Source organism: Rhinoderma darwinii, chromosome 2 (genome assembly GCF_050947455.1).
Source record: "Rhinoderma darwinii isolate aRhiDar2 chromosome 2, aRhiDar2.hap1, whole genome shotgun sequence".
NCBI lineage: Eukaryota > Metazoa > Chordata > Amphibia > Anura > Rhinodermatidae > Rhinoderma > Rhinoderma darwinii.
Genome location: NC_134688.1, coordinates 247,770,655 through 247,781,973, shown reverse-complemented (window position 1 = coordinate 247,781,973; position 11,319 = coordinate 247,770,655).

The following is an 11,319-nucleotide window of genomic DNA, read 5'->3' as shown; positions in this document are numbered from 1 at the left end:
TCCCTGATGATCACTTAGGCGCGGAAGTTTTCCGGCTGCTTATTCTTACGCCTAGGACAGTTGTTCACTTGATGTTTGTCATCCCCACAGTAGAAGCAGAGACCATTCTTCCAGCGGAACTCTCTACGTTGTTGGGGGGACACGGAGGCCCCGAGTTGCATAGGTACATCCGAGTTTTCCGTGGAAGAACGAAGCAACGGAACCTCGGGAGGCATCATGGGGGAGTCAGAGGAGAAGGCACAAAAACATTCAAGTCGTCGTTCACTGAGACGTCGGTCAAGTCGTACCGCTAAAGCCATAACCTGATCAAGGGAGTCAGAAGAGGGATAGCTAACTAGCAGGTCTTTCAGGGCGTTCGACAGACCCAATCTAAACTGGCACCTTAAGGCAGGGTCATTCCACAGAGATGCTACACACCACTTCCTAAAGTCAGAACAATACTCCTCAACAGATCTCTTACCCTGACGTAAGGTCACCAGCTGACTCTCGGCAAAGGCAGTCTTGTCAGTCTCGTCATATATGAGCCCGAGAGTCGAAAAGAAAAGATCAACGGAGGAAAGTTCAGGGGCGTCAGGAGCCAAGGAGAAGGCCCATTCTTGTGGCCCGTCCTGGAGCCGGGACATAATTATACCCACCCGCTGGCTCTCAGAACCTGAGGAGTGGGGCTTTAAGCGAAAATAGAGCCTACAACTCTCCCAAAAGGAAAAAAAAGTCTTCCTGTCCCCTGAGAACCGGTCAGGCAACTTGAGGTGCGGTTCAAGAGGTGAGGTGGGGGGCACTACCAGGGTAGCATCATGCTGGTTGTCCCTCTGAGCCAGGGCTTGGACCTGTAGGGAGAGGCCCTGCATTTGCTGAGCCAGGGTCTCAAGGGGGTCCATAGTTGTGTCAGGGACCAGGGTAGACTAGGTATATGGGCCTGTGATTATGTAATGACGGGGTAGGGAGACAGACAGGTGAGCCCTAATCTACCCGCCACTCAGTCCCTGCCTACTTGCAACGACCCGTCCTTGGCGACGGGGTACAACTGGGTGACGGTCCCTACGCTCAGTAAGTGCACGACAGAAAAACAGACAAGGGTACAAAGAATCTAGGAAAATGGGGCAGTTGCCCACGGAGACACCGTGAGCAACGAGAGTAGTGAACGAGCCGAGTAAAACCAGGAGTGTACGAGGTACAAAACGCAGAGCAGAAGAGTGGTCAGTAAAGCCAAGGTCAATAACAAGCAGAGGATCAGTAGTACAAGCAGCAGCAGAGCCAGGAAACAAGCAGAGCAGAATCACAGGCAAAGGAGGAACAGGAAAGGCAGGTATAAATAGATAGTGGGCGGGAGCTAGCTCCGTCTGGCCAGGCTGTGATAGGCTCTCCCACTTCTAAGCCTGCCATCCTGAGTGGTGGAAGATGGAGTCAGTCTCACAGACATAGGAGCAGGTGCAGACTGATTACACACAGGCGTCGACACAGAAGCTGTGTCTGGCAGATCCTTTACACAAACATCTCATAAACAAGACCACATGGATATGCGCCATCCTCCAGCTTCCCTTACCCTATCCCACCCCCAGCATGTGTCAAAGCATCAGTCAAACCTTGGACCGTACAGTGAGTGAGATTCGATGAGCACCAACCACCCCAAATCAGGTCAAATTTAGCCGGCCTTCCCCGATGTTTATACACCACTTTTTCAAACGGAAGAATGTCATTAATCAGTTTACGCCACGGTGCCACTGTCTGTTTCCTATCCGCCATCCAACGTATAGCCACCGCCTTTCTTGCCATAAAGAGTGACTCCCTAAGAAAGATCCTCTCATGCACGACCACTGCTCCTCGGAGAGTAGTCCAACAAACACACCTCCGGCCTGCGAGGTACCGCCCTCCCCATGACTGTCACCAGTAATACGACTACCTCCTCCCAAAAGCTGAGAATCCACCGACATCCCCACATCAAATGTAGAAAATCAGCCCTATCCTCCCCACACCTATGGCATTGTGAGAATGTCATACGTCCCATACGATGTAATCTTATGGGCGTTAAATAACATTGATGGATGATAAATAGTTGTATCAGTTTGTTATTAGCAGCAGTCGAAACCAGCAAATGGGACCTCTGAGCCTCCCTCCAATCCTCATCAGTGAGTTGTGGAATAAGTTCCCGCCATCTATCCCCAACCGCTAGGGGTTCAAGTCGCAGTTTAGCGTCCAATAAAGAGGAGTAAATCTGAGATACGAATCCACTCGTTGAATGGGTACCCAAACGTGCCACCAAGTCATAGCTAAAAAAAAACGGTCGATTTCGGTGGAAATTGCGCAGTCAGAGCATGGTGAAGCTGTATACAGTATATTTCATCCCCCGGTGGTATATTAAAAGCCGCTCGAATCTCACTCACTGACATGACAGAGTTATCCACTGTAAGCATTTGAGATAGGGTATGTACATCTCTAGAGGTCCAATAATTCTTCCCTAATAAGCCAAAAAGATGAGAAAAGCTCGGATTATCCCACATCGGACTCTCCGCCACCACCCCCTCAAGTCCCAGTAGAGTTTTAGCTTGTTGCCAGAAACGTCTGGCCAATCTATGCAAGTGTAACAGAGAACAGTGTCTAAAGTCATGCGGCTCCAATACCGGCCATAGGATTTTCAATCCCAGAATCCGAGACAAATGACACTCAGCATTAGTCGTCAGGGGGGGGAGACCCAAGATACCAGATACTGGAGCTGACCCGCCAAATAATATAAAAATACATCCGCCAACGCAGCCCCTGCCTCATCCGTAGGTCTCTGAAGAGTAGAAAGTTTAAGTTTAGATCTCCCCCCCCCCCCCCCACACAAACGGCACAAACAGCGAGTTCACTATTTTGAAAAAGCGTTTAGGCACTATCACATCCATGTGTTCCAAAACATACAAGAATTTGGGTAAGACAATCATCTTTAGTATATTGATACGTCCTGCCACCGACAAAGGCAGACTTTTACACACCTGCAGTTTATTCCTAAGGTACGTCAATAGGGGTGCTACATTCCTCGCATATGAACGGGAACTGTCCCTAGCAATAATAATTCCCAAGTATTTCAAATCAGGGTTTACTCTCAAGCCACAAAACTCAGTGCCCCACCCACAGTAGTCCCGCCTCAGAGGCATCAAATACGACTTTTGCCAGTTAATCAATAAACCAGAATACCTCCCGAATTCATTGATAACGGAAATGGCCCTAGCAAGAGTGGCATTAGGATTAGCCATGGATAACGCCATGTCGTCTGTATAAAGACCTATCCGGTCCTCTCTGGAACATATTCTGATCCCCATATATGCGGGATCTTGCCTAATACGAATAGCCAGTGGTTCAATGGTCAATGCAAAAAGAAGTGGCAAAAGGGGACACCCCTGCCTCGTGCCCCTATGGAGGCAGAAGGAAGGGGACAGTACCCCGTTCACCAAAACCTGTGCCCTAGGAGACCGATACGTCAAGGATACCCATTTAATGAAACCCTCCCCGAATCCAAACCCGCGCAGCACTGCCAGTAAGAAAGGCCATTCAACCGAATCAAATGCCTTAGCAGCATCCAAGGCTCAATCCTGTTGCTCCCCCCAACCAATCTGCGACACTACCTGCACCCGTCGAATGTTCTCCGAGGTGGATTTGCCCAGGATAAAACCACACTGATCTGGATGATTAACCGCCTTTATCAGAGTACATAGCCGATTTGCTAGCAGCTTGGTCAAAATCTTGTGATCTACTGTTAGCAACGAAATCGGCCTATATGAACCACAATCTTCAGGTTTTTCTCTGGTTTTAACAAAACGATTATGGTGGCGTCACACATGGAATCCTGAAGAGCAGACCTCTCATAACTATGCTCATACAGGGCCAACAATTGAGGAGCCAGCAACTCCCGATATTGTAAATATACTTCAAGGGGAATTCCCTCCGGCCCTGAAGCCTTCCCCTTAAACATAGACGCCACTCCTGCCATAATTTCCTCCACAGTAAAAGGTGCATCTAACATCGCCACTTGTTCAGGTGTCAAGGTAGGGAAAGCAATTCCACCCAAATACGTTTCCAACTCATCCATCGCATAATCAACTCGAGAAGAATACAGTTGATCATAAAATTGTGTAAATTGCGCAAGAATGTCCCCCGGGGAGGTAAACAGTCTATCGTCGGGCCCAACTATACCCAGCACAGGACGAGATCTAGAGCAATTTCTCACTATATGGGCAAGAATTTTACCAGATTGATTACCTAACTCAAAATGCGATTGCTTGCTAAAAAATAAACTACGTGAGGCTTTATCCTTCAAGACCTGTAAGTACTGTCTACCTAGGTCTAGCCATGCATTCCTATTAATAGGTGAGGGATCCAAGACAAACGCCCCCTCCGCCTGCAAACACCTACATGCTAAGTCCTCTTTCTGAAGGGCCGATACGCGTTTAACATATGATATGAATGACCGGAGACACCCCCTCAAATAGGCCTTGAGTGTATCTCACACCAGTGATCGGTCCTCCATTTGAGCATGAGCCTCTATAAAAATTGACAATTGATCAGGTATTCGATCATTCTGCTGGATGAGCTGAAGCCAAAAAGGGTGAATCTTACCTACCCCCCTTCTGCCCCTCTGTGGCCTCTTTAGTGTCAGCAACACTGGGCTATGATCCGAAATCCCCCTTGACACGTGTGTAATAGATTCTACTTCTCTGAATGACAGCGGGAGAACCAAAAATATAATCTATTCTGGAAAGCGCATTATGTTGTGGTGTATGACACGTAAACTCTCTAACACCTTTGTGAGTTGCTCTCCACAGATCAATCCACCCCATCTCTAGCATAAGAAGGCCTAGCTGAGACCCCTATTTCCCTGAAAACGGTCTATACCAGGGTCCATAAGCATGTTAAAATCCCCCATCATGACCACACAGGAACCCGGATATGAGGATGCGAATCTCATGGCCTCCTGAATTATCTCCAATGAGGCTGGAGGAGGATTGTATACCGCCAATATCACATAGGGACAGTCATCAATAACCGCGTGCAAAAAGATGTATCTCCCATTAGAGTCTGTAGCGTTCATGGCCGCGGGCCGTCGGGTTTACTCACCTTCCGACACCCACAGCCATGGATCCGTGAGCGCTGGTTCCCGTCTCCCTCCTAGGAGACGCCAGCTCTCACTTCCGCTCCATTCGGCTGTGTCCCGTAGGGTGTGCGCGCGCGCTCGCGCCCGGCCTTAAAGGGCCAGCGCGCGCAAATAGTAAGTCGTCATCATCATCAACTGCCACGATTTCCTGGTCTATAAGAAGGCCCCAGGCCTTCTAATCCTTGCCTGAGCGTTGTTAGTCTATCCCAGTCTGTCTCGCAAATGGTCCCTTAGTGTTTCCCGTTCCAGCTGTTACCCGTGCCCTATTACCCGTTCCTGTATTCCGTATTGTTCCAGTTCCTGTGCCTACCAGCGTTGGAGTCGTGTCTTCTGCCACGTCCAGTGTCGTTTGCCACGTCCAGTGTCGTCTGCCACGTCCAGTGTCTTCTGCTTCATCGCATACTGCCCGCCACGTCTGGCGCCACCTGCCGCACCAGCCTCCATCCAAGCATTACTGTCTGCCATTGACTTTCGCATTGACTGTGACCTGGTCAGCTGCCTCCCCGCTACTGCGGAGCGGCCTAGTGGGTCCTACTGGGTCCACATACCCTGTGTCCGTGACAGAATCTATGTTAGACTGTAGTACTTTCCATCGGAGCTCAGAATGCACCAAGATAGCCACCCCCCTAGAATAAGAAGTGTGGGAAGCATGCCCCACCCACTGTAACCAGGGCTTACTCAAGCCTCTCACAGTATCAGGTGTCATGCGCGTTTCTTGTAGGCAGGTCAAATGAGATCGATGACGCCTCAAAGCAGCAAATATCATATGTCGCTTTTCAGGAGCGCCCAGAAACCTTTTTTTTAATGTGCAATTTTCCGCAGCGGACAATTCGGCCGAAAAACTGCACCACAATTTGGTGCGGTTTTTCAGCCGGAATTCCCTGCGGCCACAAGGACGGATACACTGTGTACTGTTACCCGCCCCATGTGAATGAAATCCGTTGTGGAAAAACCACAGTATTTACGCTACGTTTGAACTTACCCTTAAGTTTTTCACCAGAGAAGTGGATCCGCTAAGTTGCAATCGGTTTGGCGCTGGCTAGACTGGGGTACGGAGTCTAAGAAATCTCCCTGTCCATCACCCTTAACACTCACAAGGAGTTCTGTTCGTTCATGGTTGGATTTTCAGGTCGCGGGCCTCAAAACAGTCACTGATTAGCGGTGGGTGCACGTTAGCAAAGAACTTGAAACAAAGTCAGGAACGTAGCCAGGGGTTGTTAATGGATAGAGGTCAGGATGTAGCAAGCCGGAGGATGAGACTGAACGGTAGTCAGCAGTCAGGCCGGGAGTCGATACCAAGAGTAGAATAATAATCTTTATTTATATAGCGCCAACATATTACACAGAACCACAGGGACTAGGCCATAATCCAAAGGGCGAGACAAGAGCGTGAACAAGGTTTCCGGTCAGAGTCAGGAACAGAGTCAAAATAGCAATAGGAAAAATAAACAAAGGACGTACCTTGATCTGCCGGCAAGATGCAGAAGTTGGAGTGATCTTTAAATAGACCACCAGCACTGACGGCAACCTGCAGCACCAGTTGCCTTGGCAACCTGACGGCGGGCGACAGGCAGGGAATGAGAGACGCGCCCTGATCCAGTAGGGCCGTGGCCATTGCTGGAGATGGGCAGGCGTCCGGTTGCCTAGCAGTAACCAGGTCAGGGGAGTAACGACCACAGTCATCAGACAGTGGCACTTTAAATACAGGCTTTCATAAGATACCTATGACCAGTTCGAACAGCGGACGCATGTTACGGATACTTGTACTTAAAGTGAATGTCTAGGAACATAGAGATATTTTCCTCAGAATTGGTGTGGCAATAACCTGATCATTTCCTTTTTCATACTGGTGGTTTAGTAATCTTTATAATAATTCTGCCCTTGCTGTGATAGAATTTGTCACTCTATGCACTGATTTCCTGCTGATCATGTGATAGACTTGTGCTGTAACTACCATAGAAACAGTAACGAAGTGCAGAGATTGTGAATAGACATCCCGTGGAATGTCTATTCACTGTCTAAACACTTCAGTATTGTTAATGTGTTAGTATAAGACAGCACATAAGGATCTAGCAGGATCCCTATGCGCTGAGTAAATTAATGGAGAGGAGTGCATGAGGCTGATTGGTCAGCGTCATACACTCCCCTGTACAACGCCCACTTGGTCTAAAGTAAAAATACGCCCACTTGGGCATTAAGCAACTCATTAGCATAAATCTAAAATCGTTAATAAAGTGGCAAAAATGCAGAATCCGCCAGTGCGCTGGACTGATAGCTTGACCAACGTGCCTCTGACAGCTTATCTCTCCCTAAAGTTTAGAGAACGGTATTAGGGTTAGATAAGCTGTCAGAGGCACAAAGGAACCGCTCTCAACCGAGCTGTCAGTCCATATGCAGCTTCTATGTAAAGTGGATACATAGGTGCTGCATCTCTAAAACTAAGCAACATTTTTAAGAATAATATATTAGAAATATGTTAAATATGCATAAATACACGCATTAAATTAAAAAAACTGAAAAACAAAAAATTTATGCTATATTCACACGTTAATAACAGATCAACGGTCAGTTTTTCATTGCCGTTTTGCGTTAGTGTTTCTAAAATTTCATCCATCAACAGACCGTATGACCATTTTAACGGCTGTTTGTTATTCGTTTGCTATCTGTTTTTCATGGTCGTTAAAAAGATGGATGACTTTCATTCGTCAGGGTTTTTTTTTGTTCCCAACCCCCTGAAAACTCCAGTGCCCCTGTAGATAGTGCCACAGTGCCCACTGTAGGCGGTGAGCACATACAGCCACAGTGCCCACTGTAGATAGTACCCACATAGAGAGTGCCACAGTGCCTACTGTAGATTGTGCCCACTGTAAATAGTGCCCACATAGATAGTGCCAGTGCCCACACAGATAGTGCCACAGTGTCCACTGTATATAGTGCCACAATGCCCCAGTAGATAGTGCCACAGTGTCCACTGTAGCCAATGACAAACAAACGGCAAAACCAAGTATCTTTTTCTAGGCACCACTGCTGTGATTGATTCGTGCAGATGAGGTCTCCCCACCCTCCTTAACAATCATAGAACAAACGAAACAGCACGAACTGTGTGTAAAAAAGTTATTTTTCTTTTATAATTTCAGTACAAAACACTTGACAGTACAGAAATATACAATAGGTGCAGTATGCACCATGGATATGGAAGTCCCAGCAATGGCAGTAATTGGCCAAATTCAACTACAGTCCATATTCTTCATAGAAGAGACGCTACTGGAGGAGAACAGGCATTCATTCAGATAGTCTGCAATGTTTCGGGGGGGCACCCCCTTTCTCAAGCATGCGTAGTATTCACTAGTGTCAGGGATAAATACCCGACAGCATAATGTAATCAGGCTCATTGCAAACACCCTCTTAATATACATTAAAAACACCATCTTTAAGGCCCCATGCACACGATCATAAAAAAAACTCCGTAATTGTGGACCACAATACGGTCCGCAATTACGGACCTGCTCGGTTCTATTGGCCGCAGACACCATTCCGTAGAAGCTACGGAAAGGTGCCCGTGCCGTAGAACCGTGCCGGGAAATATGGAGCATGTCCTACTTTTTGGATTTTGTATGGGAGCACGGCATGAAAATTCGTCCCGCTGGTGTCGGCGGCAGGCCGTGCCTGCAATCCCGTGATTACAGGCACGGCCGTGTGCATGAGGCCTTAGAAAGGTTATAAATTCTGGTATATATTAATTGTTTCTATTTTTACAAACAAACATGTTATTTTGTTTTAAATATTTCAACTTCTCTAAGCAACACCTAGACTTAAAAAAAAACGCATAAATATATGCCCTTATTGAGACCGGAACCTAATGAAAAACACAAACTGCAACTTTCAAGTAATCCCTTCAAGCTCAAAGACTCTAGCAAATATATACAGTAAACTTCCCTCTGAAGCAATCGTATTTTTATCTGTTAGTCATCACTTCCCTCTATTTCCTCTAAGTTAAGCCATCTAAGGTCAAATACCTTGTGGCCCATCTGAGAATAATGTCTATCTACCGTTGTTTTACCAAACTTCTTTTTTGGTTGACCATATCATTCTCTTCTTTTTTATCATCCTTCATTTTAAAGTGGTGTTCCAGCCAGTAAAAATTGATCCCCCACCAATCAGCTGTTTTGAAGTGGGTACAGCACTCATACAAGCGCTGCTGCCCCTTCATTTGTACTTGCACACTGTGAATCGTTGACACGCGTTTAGCTCCGATTCACAGGTATTGCAGCCTTTTCTCCCATTGAAATGAATGGAAAAGGAAGGCTGCAATATCTGTGAATCGCCGCTACATCCGTGTCGACGATTCACAGTGAGCAGGTAGAAATGAAGGGGAAGCAGCGCTCGTACGAGCGCTGTACCCCCTTCAAAACATCTGATCGGCGGGGATCCCGGGAGTCGGACCCCGACCCATCAGCTATTGATGGCCTATCCTGAGGATAGGCCATACATTTTTACTGCATTTTTTGTTCAAAAGTTTTCTTCCTTAACCCTTTCAGGACCGAGCTCATTTTGGCCTTCGGGACCAAACCCATTTTTTAAAATCTGACATGTGTCAATTTATGTGGTAATAACTCTGGAATGCTTTTGCCTATCCAAGTGATTCTGAGATTGTTTTCTTGTGACATATTGTACTTTATGTTAGTGGAAAAATTTGGTCAATAAATTTGCTTATTTGTGAAAAACACCAATATTTAGAGAAAATTAGCAAAAATTATGATTTTTCTAATTTTAAATGTATCTGCTTGTAAAACAGATAGTAATACCACACAAAATAGTTACTATTTCACATATTCCATATGTCTACTTTATATTTGCATAGTTTTTTGAACATTATTTTATTTTTCTAAAACGTTACAAGGCTTAGAACTTTAGCAGCAATTTCTCACACTTTCAAGAAAATGTCAAAAGGCTATTTTTACAGGGACCAGTTCAGTTCTGAAGCAGCTTTGAGGGCCTTATGTACTAGATAGACCCAATAAATCACCCCATATTAAAAACTGCACCCCTCAAAGTATTTAAAACAGCATTCAGAAAGTTTCTTTACCCTTTAGGCGCTTCGCAGGAATTAAAGCAATGTAGAGGTGAAATTGACAAATTTTATTTTTTTTGCTGAAATCAATTTGTAATAAAAAAAATTCTGTAACACAGAAGTTTTACCAGGGAAGTGTAACTCAATATTTATTGCCTAGATTCTGCAGTTTTTAGAAATATCCCACATGTGACTCTAGTGTGATAATGGACTGAAACACCGGCCTCAGAAGCAAAGGAGCACCTAGTGGATTTTGGGGCCTCCTTTTTTTAGAATATATTTTAGGCACCATGTCAGGTTTGAAGAGGTCTTGTAGTGCCAAAACAGTAAAAATCCCCCAAAAGTGACACGGTTTTGGAAACTACACACCTCAAGGAATTTATCTAGGGGTACAGTTAGCATCTTGACCCCACAGGTCCTTTGCTATATTTATTGGAGTTTGACTGTGAAAGTGAAAATCTACTTTTTTTCTGAAAAAATATAAAAAAAAATAATATTTGCAAGGAATAAAGAATAAAAAGCACCCCAAAACTTGTAAAGATACTTCTCCCGATTACGGCAATACCCCATATGTGGTACTAAACTGCTGTTTGGACCCACGGCAGAGTTCAGAAGGGAAGGAGCGCCATTTAGATTTTGAAGCGCAGATTTTGCTTGATTGGTTTTCAGTGCCATGTCGCGTTTGCAACGCCCTGGAGGGAGCAAGACAGTGGAACCCCCCCCAAAAGTGACCCCATTTTGAAGACTACACCCCTCAAGGAATTTTTCTAGGGGTATAGTTAGCATTTTGACCACACAGTTTTTTATGCTGAATTTAGTGGATTTAGGCAGTGAAAATGAAAATCTACTTTTTTTCCCAAAATTTGTAAAGCAATTTGTCCTGATTACAGCAATATGCCATATGAGGTAATAAACTGCTGTTTGGACCCACGGCAGGATTCAGAAGGGAAGGAACAATATTTGGCTTTTGGAGCTCAAATTTAGCTGGAATGGTTTTCGGGTGTCATGTCGCATTTGCAAAGCCCCTGAGGTACCAAAACAGTGTAAACCTCCCAAAAGTCCCTTTAGGGGACTGGAACGAGTGATCATTAGGTCGCTGGTACAATACACTGCAATACTA